The following is a 12,755-nucleotide window of genomic DNA, read 5'->3' as shown; positions in this document are numbered from 1 at the left end:
GAACAAATGAACAAATGAACATATGAACAATTGAACGAAGGAACGAAGGAACAAATGAACAAATGAACAAATGAGTGAATAGACAAATGAACGACTGAACAAATGAACGAATGAACGAATGAACGAATGAACGAATGAACGAATGAACGAATGAACGAATGAACGAATGAACCAATGAACAAATGAACATATGAACAAATGAACAAATGAACAAATGAACAAATGAACAAATGAACAAATGAACAAATGAACAAATGAACAAATGAACAAATGAACAAATGGACAAGTGAACAAATGAACAAATGAACAAATGAACAAATGGACAAATGAACAATTGGACAAATGAACAATTGGACAAATGGACAAATGGACAAATGAACAAATGGACAAATGGACAAATGAACAAATGAACAAATGAACAAATGAACCATTGAACAAATGAACAAGTGAACAAATGAACAAATGAACAAATGAACAAATGAACAAATGAACAAATGAACAAATGAACAAATGAACAATTGAACAAATGAACAAATGAACAAATGAACAAATGAACAAATTAACAAATGAACAAATGAACAAATGAACAAATGAACAAATGAACAAATGAACAAATGTACAAATGAACAAATGAACAAATGAACAAATGAACGAATGAACGAATGAACGAATGAACGAATGAACGAATGAACGAATGAACGAATGAACGAATGAACGAATGAACAAATGAACAAATGAACAAATGGACAAATGGACAAATGGACAAATAGACAAATGGACAAATGGACAAATGGACAAATGGACAAATGGACAAATGGACAAATGGACAAATGGACAAATGGACAAATGGACAAATGAACAATTGGACAATTGGACAAATGGACAAATGAACAAATGAACAAATGAACAAATGAACAAATGAACAAATGAACAAATGAACAAATGAACAAATGAACAATTGAACAAATGAACAAATGAACAAATGAACAAATGAACAAATGAACAAATGAACAAATGAACAAATGAACAAATGAACAAATGAACAAATGAACAAATGAACAAATGAACAAATGAACGAATGAACGAATGAACGAATGAACGAATGAACGAATGAACGAATGAACGAATGAACAAATGAACAAATGAACAAATGAACAAATGAACAAATGAACAAATGAACAAATGAACAAATGAACAAATGAACAAATGAACAAATGAGTGAATAGACAAATGAACGACTGAACAAATGAACAAATGAACGATTGAACAAATGAACAAATGAACAAATGTACAAATGAACAAATGAACAAATGAACAAATGAACAAATGAACAAATGAACAAATGAACATATGAACATATGAACAAATGAACAAATGAACATATGAACAAATGAACAAATGAACAAATGTACAAATGAACAAATGAACATATGAACAATTGAACAAATGAACGAATGAACGAAGTAACGAATGAACAAATGAACAAATGAGCGAATAGACAAATGAACAAATGAACAAATGAACAAATGGAAAAATGAACAAATGAACAAATGAACAAATGAACAAATGAACAAATGAACAAATGAACAAATGAACAAATGAACAAATGAACAAATGAACAAATGAACAAATGAAGAAATGAACAAATGAGCAAATGAAGAAATGAAGAAATGAACAAATGAACAAATGAACAATTGAACAAATGAACGAGTGAACAAATGAACGAGTGAACAAAAGAACCAATGAACGAATTAACAAATGAACAAATGAGCGAATAGACAATCGCACAAATGAACAACTGAACAAATGAACAAATGATCAAATGAACAAATGAACAAATGAACAAATGAACAAATGAACAAATGAACAAATGAACAAATGGACAAATGAACAAATGAACAAATGAACAAATGAACAAATGAACAAATGAACAAATGAACAAATGAACAAATGAACAAATGAACAAATGAACAAATGAACAAATGAACAAATGAGTGAATAGACAAATGAACGACTGAACAAATGAACAAATGAACGATTGAACAAATGAACAAATGAACAAATGTACAAATGAACAAATGAACAAATGAACAAATGAACAAATGAACAAATGAACAAATGAACAAATGAACAAATGAACAAATGAACAAATGAACAGATGGAAAAATGAACAAATGAACAAATGAACAAATGAACAAATGGAAAAATGAACAAATGAACATATGAACAATTGAACGAATGAACAAATGAACAAATGAGCGAATAGACAATCGCACAAATGAACAAATGAACAAATGAACAAATGAACAAATGAACTATTGAACAAATGAACAAATGAACAAATGAACAAATGAACAAATGAACAAATGAACAAATGGACAAATGAACAAATGAACAAATGATCAATTGAACAAATGAACAAATGAACAAATGAACAAATGAACAAATAAACAAATGAACAAATGAACAAATGAGCGAATACACAAATGAACGAAGGAACAAATGAACGACTGAACAAATGAACAAATGAACAAATGAACAAATGAACAAATGAACAATTGAACAAATGAACAAATGAAAAAAATGAACAAATGAACAAATGAACAAATGAACAAATGAAAAAAATGAACAAATGAACAAATGAACAAATGAACAAATGAACAAATGAACAAATGAACAAATGAACAAATGAACAAATGAACAAATGAACAAATGAACAAATGAACAAATGAACAAATGAACAAATGAACAAATGAACAAATGAACAAATGAACAAATGATCAAATGAACAAATGAACAAATGAACAAATGAACAAATGTACAAATGAACAAATGAACAAATGAACAAATGAGCGAATAGACAAATGAACAAATGAACAAATGAACAAATGGACAAATGAACAAATGAACAAATGAACAAATGAACAAATGAACAATTGAACAAATGAACAAATGAACAAATAAACAAATGAACAAATGAGCGAATAGACAATCGTACAAATGAACAAATGAACAAATGAACAAATGAACAAATGAACAAATAAACAAATGAACTAATGAACAAAGGAACAAATGAACAAATGAACCAATGAACCAATGAACGAATGAACAAATGAACAAATGAACAAATGAACAAATGAACAAATGAACAAATGAACAAATGAACAACTGAACAAATGAACAAATGAACAAATGAACAAATGAACATATGAACAAATGAACAAATGAACAAATGAACAAATGAACATATGAACAAATGAACAAATGAACAAATGAACGAATGAACAAATGAACCAATGAACGAATGAACGAATGAACGAATGAACGAATGAACGAATGAACGAATGAACGAATTAACGAATGAACGAATGATCGAATGAACCAATGAACCAATGAACAAATGAACAAATGAACAAATGGACAAATGGACAAATGGACAAATGGACAAATGGACAAATGGACATATGAACAAATGTACAAATGAACAAATGAACAAATGAACAAATGAACAAATGAACAAATGAACAAATGAACGAATGAACGAATGAACGAATGAACGAATGAACGAATGAACGAATGAACGAATGAACGAATGAACCAATGAACAAATGAACAAATGGACAAATGGACAAATGGACAAATGGACAAATGGACAAATGGACAAATGGACAAATGGACAAATGGACAAATGGACAAATGGACAAATGGACAAATGGACAAATGGACAAATGGACAAATGAACAATTGGACAAATGGACAAATGAACAAATGGACAAGTGAACAAATGAACAAATGAACAAATGAACAAATGAACAAATGAACAAATGAACAAATGAACAAATGAACAAATGAACAAATGGACAAATGAACAAATGAACAAATGAACAAATGAACAAATGAACAAATGATCAAATGAACAAATGAACAAATGAACAAATGAACAAATGAACAAATGAACAAATGAACAAATGAACAAATGAACAAATGATCAATTGAACAAATGAACAAATGAACAAATGAACAAATGAACAAGTGAACAAATGAACAAATGAACAAATGAACAAATGAACAAATGAACAAATGAACAAATGAACAAATGAACAAATGAACAAATGAACAATTGAACAAATGAACAAATGAACAAATGAACAAATTAACAAATTAACAAATGAACAAATGAACAAATGAACAAATGAACAAATGAACAAATGTACAAATGAACAAATGAACAAATGAACAAATGAACAAATGAACAAATGAACAAATGAACAAATGAAGAAATGAACAAATGAACAAGTGAACAAATGAACAAATGAAACAAATGAACAAATGAACAAATGAACAAATGAACAAATGAACAATGAACAAATGAACAAATGAACAAATTAACAAATGAACAAATGAACAAACGAACAAATGAACCAAATGAACAAATGAACAAATGAACAAATGAACAAATGAACAAATGAACAAATGAACAAATGAACAAATGAAGAAATGAACAAATGAAGAAATGAACAAATGAACAAATGAACAAATGAACGAATGAACGAATGAACGAATGAACGAATGAACGAATGAACGAATGAACAAATGAACAAATGAACAAATGGACAAATGGACAAATGGACAAATGGACAAATGGACAAATGAACAAATGAACAAATGAACAATGAAAATGAACAAATGAACAATTGAACAAATGAACAAATGAACAAATGAACAAATGAACAAATGAACAAATGAACAAATGAACAAATGAACAAATGAACAAATGAACAATGAACGAATGAACGAATGAACGAATGAACGAATGAACGAATGACCAATGAACCAATGAACAATGAACAAATGAACAAATGGACAAATGGACAAATGGACAAATGGACAAATGGACAAATGGACAAATGAACAATTGGACAAATGAACAAATGAACAAATGAACAAATGAACAAATGAACAAATGAACAAATGTGCAAATGAACAAATGAACAAATGAACAAATGAACAAATGAACAAATGAACAAATGAACAAATGAACAAATGAACAAATGAACAAATGAACAAATGAACAAATGAACAAATGAACAAATGAACAAATGAACAAATGAACAAATGAACAAAGAACAAATGAACAAATGAACAAATGAGCAAATGAAGAAATGAACAAATGAACAAATGAACAAATGAACAAATGAACAAATGAACAAATGAACAAATGAACGAGTGAACAAAAGAACCAATGAACGAATTAACAAATGAACAAATGAGCGAATAGACAATCGCACAAATGAACAAATGAACAAATGAACAAATGAGCGAATAGACAATCGCACAAATGAACAAATGAACAAATGAACAAATGATCAAATGAACAAATGAACAAATGAACAAATGAACAAATGAACAAATGAACAAATGGACAAATGAACAAATGAACAAATGAACAAATGAACAAATGAACAAATGAACAAATGAACAAATGAACAAATGAACAAATGAACAAATGAACAAATGAACAAATGAACAAATGAACAAATGAGTGAATAGACAAATGAACGACTGAACAAATGAACAAATGAACGATTGAACAAATGAACAAATGAACAAATGTACAAATGAACAAATGAACAAATGAACAAATGAACAAATGAACAAATGAACATATGAACATATGAACAAATGAACAAATGAACATATGAACAAATGAACAAATGAACAAATGTACAAATGAACAAATGAACATATGAACAATTGAACTAATGAACGAATGAACGAAGTAACGAATGAACAAATGAACAAATGAGCGAATAGACAAATGAACAAATGAACAAATGAACAAATGGAAAAATGAACAAATGAACAAATGAACAAATGAACAAATGAACAAATGAACAAATGAACAAATGAACAAATGAACAAATGAACAAATGAAGAAATGAACAAATGAGCAAATGAAGAAATGAAGAAATGAACAAATGAACAAATGAACAAATGAACAAATGAACGAGTGAACAAATGAACGAGTGAACAAAAGAACCAATGAACGAATTAACAAATGAACAAATGAGCGAATAGACAATCGCACAAATGAACAACTGAACAAATGAACAAATGATCAAATGAACAAATGAACAAATGAACAAATGAACAAATGAACAAATGAACAAATGAACAAATGGACAAATGAACAAATGAACAAATGAACAAATGAACAAATGAACAAATGAACAAATGAACAAATGAACAAATGAACAAATGAACAAATGAACAAATGAACAAATGAACAAATGAACAAATGAACAAATGAACAAATGAGTGAATAGACAAATGAACGACTGAACAAATGAACAAATGAACGATTGAACAAATGAACAAATGAACAAATGTACAAATGAACAAATGAACAAATGAACAAATGAACAAATGAACAAATGAACAAATGAACAAATGAACAAATGAACATATGAACATATGAACAAATGAACAAATGAACATATGAACAAATGAACAAATGAACAAATGTACAAATGAACAAATGAACATATGAACAATTGAACGAATGAACGAATGAACGAAGTAACGAATGAACGAATGAACAAATGAACAAATGAACAAATGAACGAATGAACAAATGAACAAATGAACAAATGAACAGATGGAAAAATGAACAAATGAACAAATGAACAAATGAACAAATGAAAAAATGAACAAATGAACAAATGAACAAATGAACAAATGAACAAATGAACAAATGAGCGAATAGACAATCGCACAAATGAACAAATGAACAAATGAAAAAAATGAACAAATGAACAAATGAACAAATGAACAAATGAACAAATGAACAAATGAACAAATGAACAAATGAACAAATGAACAAATGAACAAATGAACAAATGAACAAATGAACAAATGAACAAATGAACAAATGAACAAATGAACAAATGAACAAATGAACAAATGAACAAATGAACAAATGAACAAATGAACAAATGAACAAATGAACAAATGAGCGAATAGACAATCGCACAAATGAACAAATGAACAAATGAAAAAAATGAACAAATGAACAAATGAACAAATGAACAAATGAAAAAAATGAACAAATGAACAAATGAACAAATGAACAAATGAACAAATGAACAAATGAACAAATGAACAAATGAACAAATGAACAAATGAACAAATGAACAAATGAACAAATGAACAAATGAACAAATGAACAAATGAACAAAAGAACAAATGAACAAATGAACAAATGATCAAATGAACAAATGAACAAATGAACAAATGAACAAATGTACAAATGAACAAATGAACAAATGAACAAATGAGCGAATAGACAAATGAACAAATGAACAAATGAACAAATGGACAAATGAACATGAACAAATGAACAAATGGACAAATGAACAAATGAACAAATGAACAAATGAACAAATGAACAATTGAACAAATGAACAAATGAACAAATAAACAAATGAACAAATGAGCGAATAGACAATCGTACAAATGAACAAATGAACAAATGAACAAATGAACAAATGAACAAATAAACAAATGAACAAATGAACAAATGAACAAATGAACAAATGAACAAATGAACAAATGAACAAATGAACAAATGAACAAATGAACAAATGAACAAATGAACATATGAACAAATGAACAAATGAACAAATGAACAAATGAACATATGAACAAATGAACAAATGAACAAATGAACGAATGAACAAATGAACCAATGAACGAATGAACGAATGAACGAATGAACGAATGAACGAATGAACGAATGAACGAATGAACGAATGAACGAATGAACGAATGAACGAATGAACGAATGAACGAATGAACGAATGAACGAATGAACGAATGAACGAATGAACGAATGAACGAATGAACGAATGAACGAATGAACGAATGAACGAATGAACGAATGAACAAATGAACAAATGAACAAATGAACAAATGAACAAATGAACGAATGAACAAATGAACGAATGAACAAATGAACAAATGAACAAATGAACAAATGAACAAATGAACAAATGAACAAATGAACAAATGAACGAATGAACAAATGAACAAATGAACAAATGAACAAATGAACGAATGAACGAATGAACGAATGAACGAATGAACGAATGATCGAATGAACCAATGAACCAATGAACAAATGAACAAATGAACAAATGGACAAATGGACAAATGGACAAATGGACAAATGGACAAATGGACAAATGGACATATGAACAAATGTACAAATGAACAAATGAACAAATGAACAAATGAACAAATGAACAAATGAACGAATGAACGAATGAACGAATGAACGAATGAACGAATGAACGAATGAACGAATGAACCAATGAACAAATGAACAAATGGACAAATGGACAAATGGACAAATGGACAAATGGACAAATGGACAAATGGACAAATGGACAAATGGACAAATGGACAAATGGACAAATGGACAAATGGACAAATGGACAAATGGACAAATGAACAATTGGACAAATGGACAAATGAACAAATGGACAAGTGAACAAATGAACAAATGAACAAATGAACAAATGAACAAATGAACAAATGAACAAATGAACAAATGGACAAATGAACAAATGAACAAATGAACAAATGAACAAATGAACAAATGAACAAATGATCAAATGAACAAATGAACAAATGAACAAATGAACAAATGAACAAATGAACAAATGAACAAATGAACAAATGATCAATTGAACAAATGAACAAATGAACAAATGAACAAATGAACAAGTGAACAAATGAACAAATGAACAAATGAACAAATGAACAAATGAACAAATGAACAAATGAACAAATGAACAAATGAACAATTGAACAAATGAACAAATGAACAAATGAACAAATTAACAAATTAACAAATGAACAAATGAACAAATGAACAAATGAACAAATGAACAAATGTACAAATGAACAAATGAACAAATGAACAAATGAACAAATGAACAAATGAACAAATGAAGAAATGAACAAATGAACAAATGAAGGAATGAACGAGTGAACGAATGAACGAATGAACGAATGAACGAATGAACAAATGAACAAATGAACAAATGGACAAATGGACAAATGGACAAATGGACAAATGGACAAATGGACAAATGGACAAATGAACAAATGAACAAATGAACAAATGAACAAATGAACAAATGAACAAATGAACAAACGAACAAATGAACAAATGAACAAATGAACAAATGAACAAATGAACAAATGATCAAATGAACAAATGAACAAATGAACAAATGAACAAATGAACAAATGAACAAATGAACAAATGAACAAATGAACAAATGAACAAATGAACAAATGAACAAATGAACAAATGAACAAATGAACAAATGAACAAATGAACAAATGAACAAATGAACAAATGAACAAATGAACAAATGATCAAATGAACAAATGAACAAATGAACAAATGAACAAATGTACAAATGAACAAATGAACAAATGAACAAATGAGCGAATAGACAAATGAACAAATGAACAAATGAACAAATGGACAAATGAACAAATGAACAAATGAACAAATGAACAATTGAACAAATGAACAAATGAACAAATAAACAAATGAACAAATGAGCGAATAGACAATCGTACAAATGAACAAATGAACAAATGAACAAATGAACAAATGAACAAATAAACAAATGAACAAATGAACAAAGGAACAAATGAACAAATGAACCAATGAACCAATGAACGAATGAACAAATGAACAAATGAACAAATGAACAAATGAACAAATGAACAAATGAACAAATGAACAAATGAACAAATGAACAAATGAACAAATGAACAAATGAACATATGAACAAATGAACAAATGAACAAATGAACAAATGAACATATGAACAAATGAACAAATGAACAAATGAACGAATGAACGAATGAACGAATGAACGAATGAACGAATGAACGAATGAACGAATGAACGAATGAACGAATGAACGAATGAACGAATGAACGAATGAACGAATGAACGAATGAACGAATGAACGAATGAACGAATGAACAAATGAACAAATGAACAAATGAACAAATGAACAAATGAACGAATGAACAAATGAACGAATGAACAAATGAACAAATGAACAAATGAACAAATGAACAAATGAACAAATGAACGAATGAACAAATGAACAAATGAACAAATGAACAAATGAACAAATGAACAAATGAACGAATGAACGAATGAACGAATGAACGAATGAACGAATGATCGAATGAACCAATGAACCAATGAACAAATGAACAAATGAACAAATGGACAAATGGACAAATGGACAAATGGACAAATGGACAAATGGACATATGAACAAATGTACAAATGAACAAATGAACAAATGAACAAATGAACAAATGAACAAATGAACAAATGAACGAATGAACGAATGAACGAATGAACGAATGAACGAATGAACGAATGAACGAATGAACGAATGAACGAATGAACCAATGAACAAATGAACAAATGGACAAATGGACAAATGGACAAATGGACAAATGGACAAATGGACAAATGGACAAATGGACAAATGGACAAATGGACAAATGGACAAATGGACAAATGGACAAATGGACAAATGGACAAATGGACAAATGAACAATTGGACAAATGGACAAATGAACAAATGGACAAGTGAACAAATGAACAAATGAACAAATGAACAAATGAACAAATGAACAAATGAACAAATGAACAAATGAACAAATGAACAAATGGACAAATGAACAAATGAACAAATGAACAAATGAACAAATGAACAAATGAACAAATGATCAAATGAACAAATGAACAAATGAACAAATGAACAAATGAACAAATGAACAAATGAACAAATGATCAATTGAACAAATGAACAAATGAACAAATGAACAAATGAACAAGTGAACAAATGAACAAATGAACAAATGAACAAATGAACAAATGAACAAATGAACAAATGAACAAATGAACAAATGAACAAATGAACAATTGAACAAATGAACAAATGAACAAATGAACAAATTAACAAATTAACAAATGAACAAATGAACAAATGAACAAATGAACAAATGAACAAATGTACAAATGAACAAATGAACAAATGAACAAATGAACAAATGAACAAATGAAGAAATGAACAAATGAACAAATGAACAAATGAACAAATGAAGGAATGAACGAATGAACGAATGAACGAATGAACGAATGAACGAATGAACAAATGAACAAATGAACAAATGGACAAATGGACAAATGGACAAATGGACAAATGGACAAATGGACAAATGGACAAATGGACAAATGGACAAATGGACAAATGGACAAATGGACAAATGAACAAATGAACAAATGAACAAATGAACAAACGAACAAATGAACAAATGAACAAATGAACAAGTGGACAAATGAACAAATGAACAAATGAACAAATGAACATATGAACATATGAACAAATGAACATATGAACAAATGAACAAATGAACAAATGAACAAATGAACAAATGAACAAATGAACAAATGAACAAATGAACAAATGAACAAATCGACAAGTGAACAAATGAACAAATGAACAAATGGACAAATGAACAATTGGACAAATGAACAATTGGACAAATGGACAAATGGACAAATGAACAAATGAACAAATGAACAAACGAACAAATGAACAAATGAACAAATGAACAAGTGGACAAATGAACAAATGAACAAATGAACAAATGAACATATGAACATATGAACAAATGAACATATGAACAAATGAACAAATGAACAAATGAACAAATGAACAAATGAACAAATGAACAAATGAACAAATGAACAAATGAACAAATCGACAAGTGAACAAATGAACAAATGAACAAATGGACAAATGAACAATTGGACAAATGAACAATTGGACAAATGGACAAATGGACAAATGAACAAATGGACAAATGGACAAATGAACAAATGAACAAATGAACAAATGAACAAATGAACAAATGAACAAATGAACAAATGAACAAATGAACAAATGAACAAATGAACAAGTGAACAAATGAACAAATGAACAAATGTACAAATGAACAAATGAACAAATGAACAAATGAACAAATGAACAAATGAACAAATGAACGAATGAACGAATGAACAAATGAACAAATGAGCGAATAGACAAATGAACAAATGAGCGAATAGACAAATGAACAACTTAACAAATGAACGAATGAACAAATGAACAAATGAGCGAATAGACAAATGAACGAATGAACAAATGAACGAAGGAACAAATGAACAAATGAACAAATGAACAAATGAACAAATGAACAAATGAACAAATGAACAAATGAACAAATGAACAAATGAACAAATGAACAAATGAACAAATGAACAAATGAACAAATGAACAAATGAATAAATGAAAAAATGAACAATTGAACAAATGAACAAATGAACAAATGAACAAATGAACAAATGAACAAATGAACAATTGAACAATTGAACAAATGAACAAATGAACAAATGAACAAATGAACAAATGAACAACTGAACAACTGAACAAATGAACAAATGAACAAGTGAACAAATGAACAAATGAACAAATGAGCGAATAGACAAATGAACAAATGAACAAATGAACAAATGAACAAATGAACGAATGAACAAATGAACAAATGAACAAATGAACAAATGAACAAATGAACAAATGAACAAATGAACAAATGAACAA

This window comes from Megalopta genalis, chromosome 9 (genome assembly GCF_051020955.1).
Source record: "Megalopta genalis isolate 19385.01 chromosome 9, iyMegGena1_principal, whole genome shotgun sequence".
NCBI classification, from domain to species: domain Eukaryota; kingdom Metazoa; phylum Arthropoda; class Insecta; order Hymenoptera; family Halictidae; genus Megalopta; species Megalopta genalis.
The sequence above is the reverse complement of the archived record's forward strand: the minus strand, read 5'-3'. Positions refer to the sequence as shown.